At 38.4% G+C, this 19,049-nt stretch overlaps 1 protein-coding gene across 4 annotated transcripts in view; it reads left to right on the top strand.

Moving 5' to 3' along the window:
* SERPINI1 (serpin family I member 1) overlaps positions 1-19,049 on the top strand; it is a 112,548-nt gene that overhangs the window by 37,980 nt on the left and 55,519 nt on the right. The window contains exon 1 of one of the 4 annotated variants that reach the window (XM_083365069.1): positions 16,856-16,903. The exons of the other annotated variants lie outside the window; for them this stretch is intronic. The gene's annotated coding sequence lies outside the window, so the exon portion shown is untranslated. Of the gene's footprint in view, positions 1-16,855; positions 16,904-19,049 lie in introns of those variants that run through there. 4 annotated transcript variants of the gene reach the window in all.

Here is a 19,049-nt window from a genome sequence, read left to right as displayed (position 1 = left end):
GCTCCTATTTAAGTGATTGTCCACTAGGACTTCGAGATCCCTCTCACAGTTACTACTATTGAGCAAGGTACCCCCTATACTATACCTGTACATTTGGTTTTTCTTGCCTAAATGTAGAACCTTACTTTTTCACCATTGAATTTCATTTTGTTAGATAGGGCTCAATGATCAAGTCTGTCAAGATCCTTCTGTATCTTAAGCCTATCTTTTGGAGTTTCGGCTATTCCTGCCAGCTTAGTGTTGTCTGCAAATTTGATGAGTTTCTCGTCTATTCCCTCATCCAAATCATTGATGAAGATGTTAAAAAGCACTGGGCCCAGAACAGAGCCCTGGGGCACCCCACTACATACTTCTCTCTATGTAGATGCAGTTCCATTGAGGACCACATGCTGAGTATGGCCGGTCAGCCAGCTACGAATCCATCTGGTGGTGATGCTGTCTAACACATATTTTTCTATCTTATCAAGTAGTAGGTTGTGGTCTACTTTATCAAATGCCTTACTGAAGTCCAAGTAAATTATATCCGCAGCATTCTTCTGGTCTGCTAGTTTTGTCACCTGGTCAAAGAATGCAATAAGATGTCTGGCATGATCTATTTTCAATAAACCCATGTTGGCTTTTGGTAATGACTTTGTTTGCCTCTGGTTTTTACTGATTTGTTGCTTGATTATCTTTTCCATGATATTCCCAGTTATTGAGGTCAGGCTGATAGGTCTGTAGTTTCCTAGATCCATTTTTTTTTCTTTTTTTGAAAGAACCAGGATAGATGCAAAGCAAATACGCGTGTAGATTCAAGATAACATCTCCCTTTTTTTTAGCCAGCTTCAAACAGGTTTGATTTTTTTCCCCTTTGTCCCAAAGAAAAAGCATTAGTAGAAGCTACACATTTCTTCTAGTCCCAGTATCCTTGTTTGACCAACATTTTTTGATTGCTTAGATGAAATAACCTTATATTTAGAAGTGTCAAAACTTTCTAGCCTGTAAGAAATGCCTTCTGTGCAATATGGCATTCTAGTATTGTGTTGTTATCATTGTTGTTGCTAAATCTATACATCAGTGTCAGGTTTTGTCCTGGAACTTAAGAGCTAGAATTGTTTCAGAAGAGGGGTATAAGTACATTTTCCTTGTCAACACAGAGTTGCAGAGAGATTTCTACACTTAGCATTGTGACAGATTTGAGTCCTCTGATTTCTCTGATTTCTCAGTATTAAGCACTAGGGATTCATTTCTGCTTCGAAAGGTCATAAGAACTATTTCAAAGTTAACAGGCTTTCATTCTACCAGTAGAAGAAGCTGGTAGTAATTAAAGTTCCTTGTGCCTGCTTTTATGTGAGCATTTTGAACAACTTCTCTCTAGCACAACAGCAGGAGTTACCAGTATTAAATGGTACGGTGCACACCATATAAAGAGTCCTAACAGGATTTAGCCACCCTGGGGAAAAGTAATAAATGCTGTACGGTAATTATTTAATGATTCAGTCATATGAATAAGATCCAAATCAGATTGAGAACTCTGTGAAAGCAAAAAAGCTGATTACATCAAGGATAACAAAGTTGATGTAAGTGGCCATGAATTTCAACGATTTATGATGGATATTGGAGATGTTTTCCAAGTGATAATAATATCCAAGTTAGTGGTACCCTGCCAGTGGTTTAGAAAACCAAAAGTATGTTATGGATTGATGAAAAAAACCCCTCCCCAAACACACACTGATATCATATACACCAGAAAGATATCAATAAGATAATAATTTTTCTTTGATAATTTCTTTATCAATTACTTGGGTCCCCCAGTGTTTGGATCTGCTGGCAAATTTTGCACTAAGAAAATGCAATGGACATTATAACAAAATAAGGACACATTAGCAAGAACTAATGTTGACTTGGTTTTCTCTTGGACAGAAGGAAAGGATGAGGGGGGGATAGAAATGAAACTTGGGGAGTTAAGGTGAACAAATCAGAAAAAAAAACTCGGGGATAAAATGAGAGAGACAAAAAAGCAGAAAACAGGCTTTTTTGAACATCCACAAGTTTCTGCCACTTTTATCATAACAGGCTCTGTATCAGCCTTTCGAGGTAGTCTAGACAAGAAGCACCAACTGAATGCTAAACTACCTTCATTTTAAGGCTACAGAAACAGAATCTTGAAATTTCTTTTTAGTTCCAAATTGCTTCTCTCCTTGATTAATTTCCATCCATTGTTTCTCGTCTTGCCTTCTGGTGCTTTGGAAAATAGGTTGACCGTTTCTTCTCTGTGGCAGCAGTGGAACACAGCTACCATGTCCCTCCTGTCATTCTTACATACCATTACACTCTGCCCCTCTCGGACATGAGGGCAACACAATACATAAAGAAAACTGTAGCACTTGCAGCCTATTGCTGGAATATTGATTTCTTCAGACTAATCCATGGAAGCTGCTGATTCACACATGCTGGGCCATTGAAGACAGCCCAGTCGCTGACCTTTCACACGATTTGTTGTTGTTGTTAGTTGCGAAGTCGTGTCCGACCCATCGCGACCCTATGGACAATGTTCCTCCAGGCCTTCCTGTCCTCTACCATCTTCTGGAGTCCATCTAAGCTCACGCCTACTGCTTCAGTAACTCCATCCAGCCACCTCATTCTCTGTCGTCCCCCTTCTTCTATTGCCCTCAACCTTTCCCAGCATTAGGCTCTTTTCCAGTGAGTCCTTCCTTCTCATTAGGTGGCCAAAGTATTTGAGTTTTAGCTTCAGGATCTGGCCTTCTAAAGAGTAGTCAGGGTTCATCTCCTCTAGGACTGACCGGTTTGATCGCCTTGCAGTCCAAGGAACTCGCAGGAGTCTTCTCCAGCACCATAGTTCAAAGGCTTCAATTCTTTGGCGCTCAGCCTTTCTTATGGTCCAGCTTTCACTGCCATACATTGCAACTGGGAAGACCATAGCCTTGACTATACGCACTTTTGTTGACAGGGTGATGTCTCTGCTTTTTAGTGTGCTGTCTAGATTTGTCATGGCTTTCCTCCCGAGGAGCAAGCGTCTTTTAATTTCTTGGCTACAGTCCCCATCTGCAGTGATCTTGGAGCCCAGGAAAATAAAATCTGTCACTACCTCCATTTCTTCCCCATCTATTTGCCAGGAATTGAGAGGGCCGGATGCCATGATCTTGGTTTTCTTAATGTTTAGTTTCAACCCAACTTTTGCACTCTCCTTCTTCACCCGCAACACGATACTAAGCCATAAAACAGTGGACTATGCATTATATTAAGCCATCACATTTAGCCCCAAACAAACAAGCCAAGGTGGTTCATAGTGTGGTGTGAACCAGGCCTGTGTACATGTGTCTTTCAGCATGTGAAGTCTGGTTAAACTGAGTAAGCAACTTCATTCATTTGAATGCCAGTGATGGGTGATGTGTTTCCCTTTCAAAATGGCTGTGTGAGAAAGTAACCCTTTTTCGGGTCTCGGGAACCTCACCAACTTGTGAAGGCAGATCAACTGGAAACACGGTGTTGATGCTGGTTTTTATACAAGGAAATGACAGCATCAGTTAAACTGGACATAGGGAACAACCAGCCAGCCTGCTTGCCTTTGTCTGCTTTGACTATTTCAAACCTTTCTCCTTCTTCTCCCAACCTCATATCTGTAGTATTTTAGTCTTTTAATCAAATGCTCTTAAATCATGTAATGGATCAAAGGACTGTAATGCACAGATTAGAACATTGGCTCTTTCATAAAGAGTTCAATGTATTATCAATCCAACTGAGATTTTAGATTAGAAAGGGAGAATCATCATAGGTCAGTGTTTCAAGCCATATTCCCTCAGGTTTTTGATTTTCTGTTCAAACAGATTGTAGTCTGTGTTTTCATAGACCATGTTGAACTGAAACTGTTGCGCTCCTGGTGCACAATTCAGAACAGAACAAAGATTGGAATTCTATTTTCTTGCAGGACTCTGTAGATATTTTAATTATTATTTTTTTCTTACTCTGTGGTTTAAGTATTTAAACTTTTATCCCTCTTTTAAATACATTAGTATAAAAAAGCCATGATAGATTTTATAGCCTATCATGAGATATAATAGCAATTTCTGCACTACAGGTGACAGCTTTTATCACTTGTAAAAGTATGCTTCAATACATGTGCTAATGTCACCCTTAGACTTAAAACTGCAATTATTGCAGATGGAGTCACATATGGTGAATTTCAGATACTGCCCTTTTAATTAATTTACAACTGAGAAATAGCTTCTGGGAGTAAACATCAAAATCCTGGATTTCATAGTCAACTACAAAAGAAGCAATTCCCAGTGTTTTAAGGTGAGGATATTTTAAATAAAAAAGAACAGTTACAACAAGTATCATAAATAAATCATATTCACAGCCATGTTCACCATGTAATGTTATGCATCTTTACTCAGGTATAAACTCCATGTAGTTAATGTGCCTTATTTCCACAGTCATTATCTTGGAGCCTCAAGATATCACAATATAGTTTGGATCATCGTCTTTCCAAAATGCTTAGATGTAAAGGTGCAATCTGCATGACTGAGTGAGTGCAACATATAGCTGTTACAACTACTGATAGTTTTTTTAAAAACCATTTAAATATGTGAGCATCATTATACGGCTCCACATGTCCATCTTTTCTTGGGCTATATCCCAAGTTTACAACTCTTAAACAAGAGACACAACTCAGAAAATCCCAGTACTTGATCATTCTCTCTCAAACAGTAGGATCCTGTTACTTGGTGATGAAAAGAAATGGTTCCGTTTCAGAGATTGTGGTTTTTTGTTTTTTTAAAAAAAGCTTTAACATTTGTCTTTCTGTATGTTACGTTTAAAATCTGTTCAGTAGATCATTGCTCCTCAACTGTTGTATTCACAATGCAGTAGGCTGTAACTCCAGATTTCCCAGTGAGCATGGTGCTAACAAAGTTTAAAACTATAGTTTCTTTTTTAATAATAATTTTATTAAGCAGTGCAATTAAAAATAAAATAAAACCAATACACCCTAACAAAATTAAAAGAATAAAGAGGAAAAAAGTACAGAAAAGGAAAAAAATAGAAAAGAAAAAATAAGAATATAGTAAAGAAAAAGAAATATATAAAGAAATAATTCCCCCTTCATCGTGCCAAGTACTTATAAACAAATTTAGTAACTTATCAATTTCTCTTAAAATATAAGAAATGTTCTCTTCTGCTCATATCCTATAGTTTCAATTTACCTAGAGAGTTCTAACATGGGAAAGGATGAAGCCTGGAAATAGCTATATTAACCCTAAAGATCAAAAATACACATAAGCTTATCGGTGTTAACTCTTACCTACGTGTTATGGTAACCTCTCATTTTCTGTGACATAATAGGGAAAGGAGGGTTTTGAAAGCAAATTATTATACACTGCTCAGAGTCGCTTCTTGTGAGATGAACAGCCATACATATGTGTGATTAATAAATAATTTACAGGGGGCTTTAGAAGATTAGTATGCTTTGCAAATGGACTTCAAAGTATCTGAGAAACCTTGAGAGTGCTTTCTATACAACTTACTCATTTATAAACATTCTTGTGAGCTTTCTATAAGGTCAGCTGCTTTTATTTCTGTGTTGGCCAGAGGAAGAAGGACTGTCTACTGAGATGACCTGACCATGCTGGCTTCCAGTCTCACAGCATGGGAGCAGGGACAAAGCTATCCAAGTAGTTGAAGGAAGCATGGGACAAACCATCCATTCCTTCTCTATCCAACAACCTGTTGCATTTTTATCTTGGGTATATGTATAGCTGTCCCTGAAGCTAGATGAAATCTCAGGAAAGATCTACTTCTCCATCCTATTTCTCCTTCCCCAGACATCTTCATTGAAATTCTGGATATTTATGTCTATCATGTAAATACTTCATTGAAAGCCTGCCAGAATCATGTTAGTGAGATAAATAAATCCCCCCTTTTTTAATTCCATCATCCTTGAGTTCCATCTAGGGATGCACCCTGACATACTTATTAGAATAGGTCCTCATATACTCTTTCATTTTGTGATGTTGCTTTCATCTCATCCTCAGACCATGATTGAGACAATCTTGAGTTGTCCTTAATAATTACTCTTTGCTTTCCTTTTAAGCCTGAAGCAATCACTGTCAAATTAAACCTGGGGGCAAGCTGCTACACCTCCTGTTCCATGCTGCTGGCACTATAAACCATTAAAGGGGCAAGATGCATGCTCTCCACTTCTATGCAAATAATGCTGTCCAAAAATAGATTCTCTTATCCATTTCTTTTCAGGGGAGGGTGGGTCATCAACTGTTCGGCAACTCCCTCACTTCTTGAATGGGTAAGGGAGATGATAAAGGGTATAAACAAATTAAAACCACATCAAACCAACTCCCTGAACAGCTGATGGGGGCTCCTGGTAAAGGTCTTTTTCCAATAGCTCCCTTCACCTTGCTTATCAGCTGCTGGCAAATTGCTTCTACCTCTGTTTTGCCATGCAGCATATCCATTGATGCATCAGCTGCAAGAACCAGAATTAATCTGCTAGGTAAGATGGGGATTGCCTAATAAAGCAGAAAAACCACGCATGCATTACTAGGCATCCTTTACCCACTCCACAATCACTGGTCTCAGTGAAAGGTTGGGTGGAAAGCTTAAACCCAGGAATCTAGCCATCTTTTAGAATCTACCAGAAATCACTTGCTGGTTGGTGATTCTGAAGAAGAGGGAGGGCAGCTAAGCCAAAGAGGTTGACCAGTGGTTTTTCTTTAGATGCCCTACAGGCCCTAAACCACACCAACATCTGGGCAGCAAGCCAAAATTGGAAACCGTAGAGGTAGGGACAGCAGTTGGGAAAGTTATGCTGGTTTACTATTCTGCTTGCCCAAGGATAAGTGAAGAGCACTTCTAATTAAAGTTGTGTGAAAGGCTTAGTAAGATCATACAGCATATTTGGTAGGGGATTTGAGTATCCTATGTTGCTTATGTGAGATCTGTACAGATCTGTGGCCCACAAATTGAATTCCTTTTACCAAGCAATGTGCTCCAACATCTATTGTTTACTTGGTTTATATTCAGTTTTACTCCAAAGTGTGAAAGCTGTATACAACAAAAATATATGATGACTGGCTCAAAGTCATCTAATTGTCTTAGCTTCCCCTGCCTTGCTGTAACACTCAAGTCCTGCATCGTTACATATTGAGGCCACAGATATGCTAGACTAAGCCTCAGTCCTACAGAATGGTAATTACAAATCTCAAGTTAGATTACCTTTCATAGTTTTGCCTTCTGTAATATGTACTGTAGGTCTCAGAGGTAGATACTTCAATCAATCAAGCATATCCTCCTGTGGTTTTGTTCACAACTATAATAGTTCTCCAGAACATCTCATGAGCCCTGGCATATTACAAAGTAGAATTATAGATTACCAGTTTATCCTAGATTGCCCTTAAAGGAAATGTTTCATTTCAAACAATATTTAATTTAAAGCATTAAAGAAAAAGAAAAATGTGCTTAAATTTACATTTTTTAAATTAATGCTTGAATGTAAATTTAAAAAGAAACATCAATAACCTGCACTATTCTGATAACAGAAAATTAAATGCAAGATTGAGTAATAAAACTCAAGGAGCACAATGAAGAAGTGGGACTAAAATGAATATAAAGAAGACCAAACTAGTGATAATTGGTTCAGTAAGCAGCTTCAGAATTAAAAATGAAGTCTTTGAAGTAGCAAATAATTTTTGCCTGTTAGGATTGTCTATCAAGAGAAAAGGAATCGCTAGTCAAGAAAGACACCACAGGCTTTGAGAAAGATATTTGGATGCCACAATGTGTCTATACCTATAAAGAAGAATTGTGCAAATAATGTTTTTTGCTATGGCATTCTGTGGAATTGAATGTTGGACTTTGAAGAAGTGTGATCAAAAGAATATTAATGTTATTGAATGTTGATGTTGGAGACTCCTAAGCATATCATTGATAGCCAAGAAAACAAATGAATGTTTCTTAGAACAAATCAATTTAGAGTTTTTAGATGTCTGGGCTTAACATACAAGGCTTCAAGCACATTATGCAAAAACATAGCTCCCTTGAAAAGTCAATAACACTGGGCAAGGAGAAATAAAACAGCCAGTAGCAAGATGGATGGACTTGATTACAACAGTGATGAATGCACCATTGAGAGACCTAAAATGCTAGGATGAAGACAGATCATCTTGGAAAATGTCTGTCTACGTGGTTGCTGAGATTCAACAACTTGATGGCACTTAACCAATCAGAGACATGCTGTTTCCAGCTAAAATCAACAAGGAAAGGTAATTTTATTTCTCCTTAGAAATTGGAAGACATGCAGTAAACAAGTAACTAGGTGTGTCAACAGCAGGTGTCAAAAACACTAGCATTATTGCTAGCATTCATATATGAAGAAATATGAATGTATTACCACACATCACTAAGGGAAACAGAACAAATATAAAAATATCTGACCTTGTGGGTGAAGTTTCAAAGCTGTCAGTTGAGTTAATGTTGCTAACCTCTCCTAAATACACCAAACCCAAAAGTTTGTGCAAGGTTTCATCGCAAAAAACAGCAGCCTACTTTACTAAGCCTTTCACCTGATTCACATTTATCCAAGTCATAGTCAGTACTTTGTTTCTATCTCAGCTGGTTATTATTCTAACCACCACATGTATTCAACAAGAAAATGACCTTAAATGTGATATAGTTCCTCCCCCTGAATAAAGATCAGACAGGAAGAAAAGTGATTAAAAACATTTTAACTATCTTATTTTAACTATCTTGCCTACAGGTTGAACTTGCTTGGTTCAAGAAACCCAGTTGTCATGGTTTTCAAATTAATGGCTATTAAACATTTCAGGCATATAACACGGAGAGTTTCCCCTTGCAAAGTTGTCGATTTTTGTATCAAATTATGTAAATATGTGGGCCTTAGTGTCAGTGTTGCATCCTGATGATTGTCTGGACTAATCTCTGCAGTTTTCTTGGCAAGATTTCAGAATTGGTTTGTCACTACCTCCTTCCTAGGGCTGAAAGAGAAGTGACTAGTTCAAGATCACTCAGATGATTTCATACCTAAGATGGGAATAGAAGTCACAGTCTCTGGTTTTCTAGCTTGATGCCTTAACCCAGGGGCAGGCAACCTTGGCTCTTTTATGACTCATTGACTTCAACTCCCAGAATTCCTGAACCAGCATAGCTAGAGCAATAGCATAGCTGGCTCAGGAATTCTGGGAGTTGAAGTCCATGAGTCATAAAAGTGCCAAGGTTGCCTACCCCTGCCTTAACCACAACACCAAACGGGCAATTGATGAAGCAAATAGACCCAATAGGCCAAATAATAAATACTTGAGGTCACTTCGAGGTACATTTAATTTGTTCTTTAATTTTGCAACTTTAAATTTTGATTTGAAATCCCATTAGGAAATGCTCCAAGATTTATCTTATGTTTTAAATTTGTATAGTAAGATTTGAGGAGCAAAAGAGCCAGAATTATCCACACAATGTAATATTTTCTGTATATATTTTGCAATATCGTATAGACCTTTAAACTGCCCACAAATAGGGATTCCAAGTATTTAAACAGATTTACTCACAAATAGAGAGTCCCGTATTTCCAGTCACATCTAATACAAGCTCTTTTATCAAAATGGTGTTCTGGAATTCCTTCAGATATTTATGAAGTCAGAATAGGAACAAACATTTTGATAAATTCCTCATAGAATATATAGCCAATATTTGCACTGGTTGCTTCCAAGCATACAGAAGTCCCTTTTTCTGAAGTTGGTTCCAAAATTTCAGGGCTAGAGCAATAGCTATTATATTCCAAACATCCCTAAGCCAACTTTTCCCCCAGAATTGTTTGTGAATATAATCTGGCTGGCGACAGCTATCAGCAGTGGCTGCAAGAATAATGAGAGCATCGTTTTGATGGTTGAGTTTTTGTTGTTCAAAAGTTTAAGACAAATCTCATGCGCCTTGCAAAATCTGAGCATTATAGAAGTGATTTGCTTCATCTGCATTGTAAGAGGAAAGAGAAGGGAGGAAAATAATCTTTTCGAGTTGTGCTCGCTGGAAACGTTTTCATCTTTTGAAAAAGTTGATGGTTTTGTTGGCGTGGAATAACTGACAGTTTTGCATTGCTTGTCAGCCTTTCAGTCGCTAAGCTCCAAATATGAAAAGATATTTGAATATTTTTGTCTGTGTTCGAGAGCTCCTGTATTTCATATGTATGTGTACTCCATATGTATATAACAAATAGGAAGGGTGGGGGGGAAGCTGTTCTGCCTGACATGTAAAAAAATTAGCTAGCGGAGGTTTGACTTTTCTAACCCTCTTGCATATTCTGAACTCTGGTGTTAATTTTGAAATTTCCAGATTGCAAAGTATGGGTTCTAAAGCTCTGGAAACTTAAAATATGATTGTAGCTAAAGAGGTACTTTTTATACTTCCCTGTCTGCCCAAACGCCATGTTAGCTGCTTTATGTATTTAAGAAAAAATGTAATTCTCTGCACAAGAAACTGGGTAGAGGTGTTATTTGCTAATTGTGAGGGTTCTTTGTTTTTCAAGGACAGAACACATGGCGTGACAAAACTGTACACAATACTTTATTGCAAAACGCACCTTCCCCAACAACAAGCTATTTCTCTAGGTCTACTCCACCCTTCTAGGACTTGGAAAGTGATGGTGCCACGTAAACATGTCTTTAATATTCAGTCCTTTATACTCAGTCTTTTAATACTCAGTTTAAACAAAAGTCTCCAAGTTTATAAACTATCATACAATGCAGAGGAATTTGTGGAACACTTGACAGACAGATCTGTTTCACGTTGGAATCCATGTGTGGTACAGGTTGATTAGAGATAATCTTACAGGATTATCTGGGAACAGTTTGATCCTGTTGGACCTGATAAAGTGGACTAGGTCCTCGATGCTGTCAAACTTGTCATTTAGTTCTCTGTTCCTCTTGGCTGGTGAAAGCATCCAGGATGGTGACTGCCAGGTGTGTTCAGGCAGTAATAATCTGTTCATTCTAGGAGGAGATGTTTTCGGGATCTTTCAATGAGGCCCTGGTCCATAACGGCAGAAAGAGCATGCTGTGGATCCTGTCAGTCAAGGAACTCCAGCGGGCAGGAGAAAAGCCTTTTCTGCCATGCCTCCCATCCTCTAGAATTTGTGCCCCCCCAGGTGAGATCCGAACCCAGCCTTTTGGCCTTCCAAAAAGCCCTGAAGTCCTGGCTCTGCCAAGTGGTCTAGGGCCCCCATGGAAGCATGTCTGAAAGTGATTAAAGGACTAAGACTCACTTCCTCCCCATGTGCATCTTCCTCCTTTCCTTCCCAGTGTCAGTTTTAAATCAATATTTAATGTTGTCTCTTACAATCTTATTTTTATGATTGTAGGCTGCCTAGTGTTGTCTCTAGGCAAAATTGGAGGCATAAAAGTTTAATAAATAAATAAAATGTTTGAAAATTATCTTCCAGCAAATAAATGAGAAAATAATTTGGAACTGCAGTCTGCATTCAGTGGACTATGAGGACAGAATCTTTGTTTTGCACATCTAAAATGAATAAAATGTTGTAGGAGCAGCAAAGAGGATCATCAGCAAGGCTAATGAATATGCTAATTACAACGACACACATTTTAAGTTGCATAGCAGCAGTAATTGGTTGGTCTACAGCTCTTATCATTTGAAGCAACCTGGCTACTGGCTACACTAACTGGGGATAATGGGAGTACAATAGTGTTTTTGAGTATCCAACTGTGAACTAACAAGATTCAGTTTAGGGTTAATTCACCAGAAACCTATAGTATGTGATCAGTTGACCTAGATGCCAACTTCAATTTGTGTTTCTAAATTTCTGCTGCAAGCTCCTAGAGGACATTCATATATTGAGATAATAAATACCAACACACCAATAAAATTAGTGTTAGATCTTTTTTCTTTTCTTGGTTGAAATGGAGACCTGCGGCATCAAGAACTAAATTACAGCAAAATGCCATTCAAAGTAAATGGTTTTCTATAGCTTAATGGATTGCTGGCTTGAATGGCAGAATGAACTGAGGCATTTCTTTTAATTGAGTACACATGTGAAAGAATTCTAGCTGCGTTGCAAGAGCTATCATTTTGGAAAACCATATTTAATGCCAAGAAGGATAAAATTGAAAATTATTTCTCTAATTAAAGTAATCAAACCTCTTCAAACTAAAGAATGGATGGGATCTAAGATGAAGTCAAAATGTTTGGCCATTAACTTGAGTGACTGTAAAAGAAACTAAACACACTTGTGGAAAATGCAACTAAAGTCATTATTGGATAGTATGAGGTTTTAATGTGCAGAAGCAAAACTTCACTGAAGGTCAATTACTGCAAAACAATATAGGTAAAGGTAAAGGTTCCCCCGCACATGTGTGCTAGTCGTTTCCGACTCTAGGGGCCGGTGCTCATCTCTGTTTCAAAGCCGAAGAGCCAGCGCTTGTCCGAGGAAGTCTCCGTGGTCATGTGGCCGGCATGACTAGACGCCAAAAGCGCACAGAACGCTGTTACCTTCCCACCATAGCAGTGCTTTCGAACTGCTAGGTTGGCAGAAGCTGGGATGAGTAACAGGCGCTCACTCTGTTACGCAGCACTTGGGATTCGACCTGCCAAACTGCTGACCTTCTGATCGACAAGCTCAGCATCCTAACCCACTGAGCCACCACGTCCCTTGCAAAACAATAGGAAGAGATTTTTTTAAAAAAAATACTATGTTCAGTTCTGGTTTAGGAGATTGCTGGAGACAAGTAGTTGCTACCTTCTATTCCCATTAAAGAGTTCTTGTTAAAGACTTTAATTTATGTATTTTCTGCCTTCTGATCCAAAATAGCTCGTTGAAGCTCCTAATGATCTATTAAAGCAGAGAGGAAAGTATTTCTGATTCTCTAGAATTTCTTCGACTATAGTTCCTAGCATTGTGTGCCATTTGCTGCTGTCTGGGTTCCAGCAATTATAGTGCAAAAACATCTAGTGGGCCAATGGATCTCCACTCCCTGCATGAAATTAATGCATTATTTTATTTTTTTATTTATTTATTTTTATTACATTTATATCCCGCCCTTCTCCGAAGACTCAGGGCGGCTTACAAGCTTAGCAGTAGCCTTCATTCTATGTATATGCCTGCTTATTAGGGCTTTCATACACCCCCCAAGCGGCATTATTACAAAGTCAGCTTATTGCCCCCAACAATCTGGGTCCTCATTTTACCTACCTCGGAAGGATGGAAGGCTGAGTCAACCTTGAGCCTGGTGGGATGCGAACCTGCACTAATTGCAGGCAGCTGGTGTTACTTAAGGAGGCATTAGCCCACTGCTCCACCAAGGCTCTTATTAAGACAAAGATCTCTCATCTGAATTCTACGACGGAATATTTGGACTGATACTTTTTTAATTATTATTTTGGAGGATGTTTTAAGGGACAAAATGGGTGCGTTAAGCTTTGCAGCACCCATTTAAACATTCTTAAACTCCCTGAAGATGTCAGGCTTTCTCATTTTTTCAAGTTATTAAGTGACAAAATGGGTATCTCAATTGGTGCAAGGTTTATGGCAACAATTCTGCTCCTTCAGACATTCCCCCTCCCCAAACAATAAAGTCAATCTAAAAAACGTTGTCTCCATCTACTCTGGAAACATCAAACACTCCCAAGGGTGGGGTGTAAGAGCAGAAGTGAAGTGCAGTCCTCAGGCCACAAAAATGGGCTATTTTGCCCTCACAATAGTTATACACTTCACTTTTAAAACTACGGTAAGCTTCCCCAGATTAGAGGTAGTCCTTGACATATGATTGTAATTGAGCCTGGAATTATGGTCATAAGTTATTACAGTCATAACCCAAAGCATCACATATACATGGTTCCCCCCCCCCATTTTTTGTGGTGGACATTAAGTGAATCCAATTTTCCCAATTGGCATTTTTTTTTCAGAAACTGGAAGAAAAGGCCGGAAATGGGCAAAAAGCATCATAAATCATGGTCGAGTGACTGTGAGTGTGAGATGCTGCAAATAGTTGTCAAGGAGAGCCAGTTTCCAAGCATCCAAAATGCAATCAGGTGAACATGGGTATGGGGTATGGTCATCATAACTTTAAAAACTGGTTGTAAATATCTCTGGGCAGGTCCATTGTAACTTTAAATGTTTCTAAATTGATGACTACTAAATGTTGGGTGCCTCTCTTTTCTATCTGCTTCTTTAGCTTTTGTTATCGGTGTTGGAAAGAATGAAATCCCGTAAAGGCCGCCAGTAAGAATGAAAGAAATTAACAAAGCTGGATCAAGATACATATTTTTTTCTGCCTGAAATAAAGTAGTAAATAGGACCCAGCTTTTCCTCATTCTCAGTTCCAAAGTTTTGATGTAGAAGATGTTTGGCTATAGCAGATGAAAACTCCTGGGAGAACCTCTTTCTTTAAGTGGTGGTGCTATTGGGTAACACTCCTGTTTTAGTTATTTCACAGGTGTGTTCATGGAGTTTTCAACAGTTTGGCAGTGATTCATTTGTACTTTCTTCCAGGATGCATAAATGGATGCATAAATTCTGTTTATCTTACAGACCTCAGATTCCCTGCTAGTTTCTTATCCAAAGACTAAGCAGGCCAAAATTAAATTATTAGCAATTAGCTGCTTTTAGATACTTATCTCTGCTGTCTGAAGTGGCTGTCTCACTCTGCCTAATTGTAGGTTTGCCCTTGCAAATTAATCCTATTCATTGCCTTCAAAACCTAATTCATCTCTGATTTTTTCTTTATTTCTTATTGCTTGAACTGTGTTAACATAAACAAACAAGGGGATTAAAAACAGGAAGCTTGACACACTCTGCAAAATATAGAACATTTGAGAAACTAATCTTTTTTTTTTCCTAAAAGGCTAACAAGGAATAAACGATTTGACTCAACTGAAAATAATGGAGATTCTCCCAGGAATTATATCATAAGGATTAGGTTATGGAAAGTGAAGACTCTGAAATTAAAAGATTATGGATAGATTTTGGCCAAACAAAAATGCCTTGCTTTTTTTTGTTTGTTAATTTTTAAGTCTTCACTGCTTGAAGATACATTGAATACGGCTGGGCATGTTCAAGTCCATCCCAGGCTGTTGTTAGTCCTTTGAGGTAGGCCACCTCAGAAAGCAGACACTGCAAGAAGGACCCAAATTTTACTTTATTGTTATAGGGTATTAGAATCTTGGAAGTCTACCAGAGTGGCATTAAGCATTAAAAATTATGTCCTTTATGTCAAACAGGACCAAGGTGATGTTATTTTGAGCCTTTCTCATATTCTTGTCTCTCTAAGGACTACTGAGTAGCCATTTAGAGGTAATCTTTGACTTACAACCACAATTGAACCCAACATTTCTCTTCCTCAGTGAGACATTTGTTAAGTGAGCTTTGCCCCATTTTACGACCTTTCTTGCCACAAGTTATTAAGTGAATCACTGCAGTTGTTAAGTTAGTAACCCAGTTGTTAAATAAATCTGGCTTTCCCATTGACTTCACTTTGCTTGTCAGAAGGTCAGAAAAGCTGATCACGTGACCCTGGCAGGCTGCAACCGTCATAAACATGAGTCAATTGCCAAGAGTCTTAATTTTGATCACATGACTATGCAGATACTGTGATGGTTGTGAGTGTGAAAGACGATCATAAGTCCCTTTTTCAGTGCCGTTGTAACTTTGAACGAACTGTTGAAAGTCGAGGATTGCCAGTATTTTCCCCTCCCATCATTCTCCCAACAACTTTTGCATTCCTTTTGTCAACGTTTATCTCTGCACTTCTCTACACCATGGACGGACATTCATTGACTGACATTGGTTCTATCATCCTTTCTCAGCCCAGCCTTTCTTTTTTTTATTGAAAAGTTTTACAATACATTTTATCTTTAACAATCCCCCCCTCCCTCCACCCACCCCTACCTAACCCTCCCTATCCCTCCCCCCATTCCCCCCTCCCCCCCCGACTTCCCAGAGCTAAGTACAAGGTATAAAAACAAAGAACAATCATAAACATCCATATGCTAACAACAATAAACTATTAAATCTGTCGCACTCTAGCTCATATGAAATGACTACAAGCAATACTAATATTACATAAAAAAGGGAAAAAAAGAAAACTTATTCAAATGCTAGGTGAAACTTTTTAGTCCCATATTAGTCCCATGTTCTGGATATAATCAATCCACTTTTTCCACTCCATAATATAACGTTCTTGCGAATGATCTTTCAAATAAGCCGAAATCTTTGCCATTTCCGCCAGGTCAGAAACTTTTAGAATCCATTCTTCTATAGTCGGCAGTTCCTCCTTCTTCCAATATTGACCTATTAAGAGTCTTGCTGCAGTAATTAAGTTCAACATCAACTTAATGTCCACAACAGTAGCATCTGTAATTATGCTCAATAAAAACAATTGTGGACAAAACTTTATCCTTTGCTTGAAGATCTTCTGCATATTCCACCAAATTTTTATCCCAAAAGCCTTAACCTTTTTGCAGGTCCACCATATATAAAAATACGTTACATCTTCGCCATCACATCTCCAACATTTAGGTTGATAGTTTGGATACATACTTGCAATCTTTTTAGGATCTAAATGCCACCCAGCCTTTCTTATGGGGTGATTGTGAAGTTCAAATGAAGGGAATGCCCCATTTAAGCTACCTTAACCTCTTGGAAAACAGGCAAAAGATTAATCTAACAAACAATATGAGTTTTAATAAACTCAAAACATTATAACATTTTGGCTAATCTAAGAAATATATTGGGATTTTTTTTTCTCCTCATGGCTAACCCTTCCTCTGTCTCTTCAACGTGCTTGGGGGGGGAAAATGATTCACACCGAAACATCTGGAATAACAAACACATGCCTCTCGAATCTGTCCAGTGCAGAAATGGATCCTGGAGGTGAGTGGGAGTTGGGGTGGGGGAAGAAGCAGCAGGAAAAATGAGATAATAGATTTCAGTAAGGACTTAGAATGAATGTAGAGATTGAAGAAATTGTAATTGTATATTTAAAGGATAGATTTGCATAAATTTACATTAGCTCAGGAACAGTCTCTTCTCAATCAGACTAAAGGTCAGATCTAATTATTTTTAATTTTAATCACAGAGCAGCAGCACGGTAATATCAGCAATCTGTAGAGACATCTAACAAAGCTTTCTGCTCCAGTCAACAAAAGAAGAGGGTGGGCAGCATACTTGAATTACCTTTTTATCCTTTTTAAAAGAAGAAGAAGGAAAAAAGACAAAAGGATTAAAATGAAAGGCACTAAGCAGAAAGGAAAACTGATGTCCTTTACAGAGTAAATTATGGGGTTCAAAGAACTGTATTTTAGTATAAAAACAGCCTGAGAGGCAGGACTACAAATGGGCTATTAACCTATCAGCAGTAAAAAATTGAAATTTATTGTTAATTCCACTTTTATTATTTTTATTTATTAATTTTTTTTTCACATTTTTGAAATATCTTTCTCCCAGAGAGTGGACTCTGGATGGTGTACAATAAATTTGTATAAATTAAGTCACGCTAGCAAACATACTTCATACTCCTTCCTCCTCCTATTTCCCGCACAACCGCAACCCTGCAAAGTGAGTTGGGCTGAGAGAGGGGGTAACTGACCAAAAGTCACCCAGCTGTCTTTCATGCTTAAGGCGGGACTACAACTCACAGTTTCCTGCTGGTTGGCCCAAAGTCCCCCAACCAACTTTCATGCCTAAGTGGGGCTAGAACTGTCAGTCTTCTGATTTCTAGCCTGATGCCTTAACTCAGGGGCTACGCAGTTTTCCCAAGGGGTCACATGAGAATCTGTGACTGTTGTGAAGGGCTGCTGTCCCACCCCACCCCTGCCCTGCTCCTGATGCTGATGCTGCCCCTCCCCCACCCCCATCAACTCCATCTCATATTCCAACACCACCAACCCCATGGGCTGGATAGGGACAGCCAAAAGGCCGGATGTGACCCATGGGTCATAAAAAGTCCAGGTCTCCAAACTGGCTCTCCTAGAACAAACTGGCTCTAAAGTGGCCAATCTGGTGGTAGGTGGATTAATTCATCACTGATGAGTGTAGGGATAGAAATATATCCCTTTTGTTTTTTTGCAAAAGGAATTTGGTTCACTTCCTCAATAATCTTCATCTTTATATGACAGTAGCACTGTTACACATTGAAAAGCATTTAATTTCCATCTAACAGGAATCCCAGATTCCTGGACCTCATCTGAAGTGAGATAAGTGGACAAGGCCTTTCTGGTGTTGATATGCCATTTTTTAACTGCCTGTCAAGCAGAGACTTGCTTAGCATTCACTTCTTGGTTCAAGCCTGGTAACATTTCTGATCTCTCCATTGTTTAAACTCTATTTTACTTTCTAATTTATGTATGTTGCGTTCTTCTGTTTTGCTGAAATGGGTTCACAGTTTTGAAACAACATTTCTTCCTCCTCCTCCTCTTCTTCTTCTTCTTCATTGCCCTGGGAACCTATGTTGAAATACTTATTAAAATAAATAATTAAGCTTAGTTTGGTTTTCTTAATTATAGGTTAAAGCCTTCTCACCACCATTCACTTTGTTCTTTTTAAAATCCCACTGTTCTCCCTTTTCCCCAATTTATTTTGAGCTTAGAAGCTTCAGCACAAATTTAATAATTTTAAATTGTGGTGTGTGTGATATGTGTTACCTCTAATATAATTATGGATGACGTGCAAGGGATTAACTGTATGTATGTGATTTCTCAAAAAGACTACATAGATTGTGAGTGTTTATTTATTGCATTGCTGCTGCCATGTTGTCTGTGCATTTCTCATTATCTTCACACCTTCCTGATGTATGGATTTGGCCCTCAATCCAGACAATGCTGGCTGAAATGAATTCAGTTTTTAGCCATCATTCCTAACACCAGAAGTATGATATCTAAGGCTACCATAGCTGGATTGCAAAAGTTCAAATAAGCCCTAGATGACAATAGTAATTTAGTATAGATGCTTCCATCATGGGCTCACCTGGACTGTTGCAGTCCAGATAGGGTTGTCTGAATAGTATCTCTGTCATAAAAAT

Source organism: Vipera ursinii (genome assembly GCF_947247035.1).
Source record: "Vipera ursinii genome assembly, chromosome: 5".
Lineage (NCBI taxonomy): Eukaryota > Metazoa > Chordata > Lepidosauria > Squamata > Viperidae > Vipera > Vipera ursinii.
The sequence above is the reverse complement of the archived record's forward strand: the minus strand, read 5'-3'. Positions and strand labels throughout refer to the sequence as shown.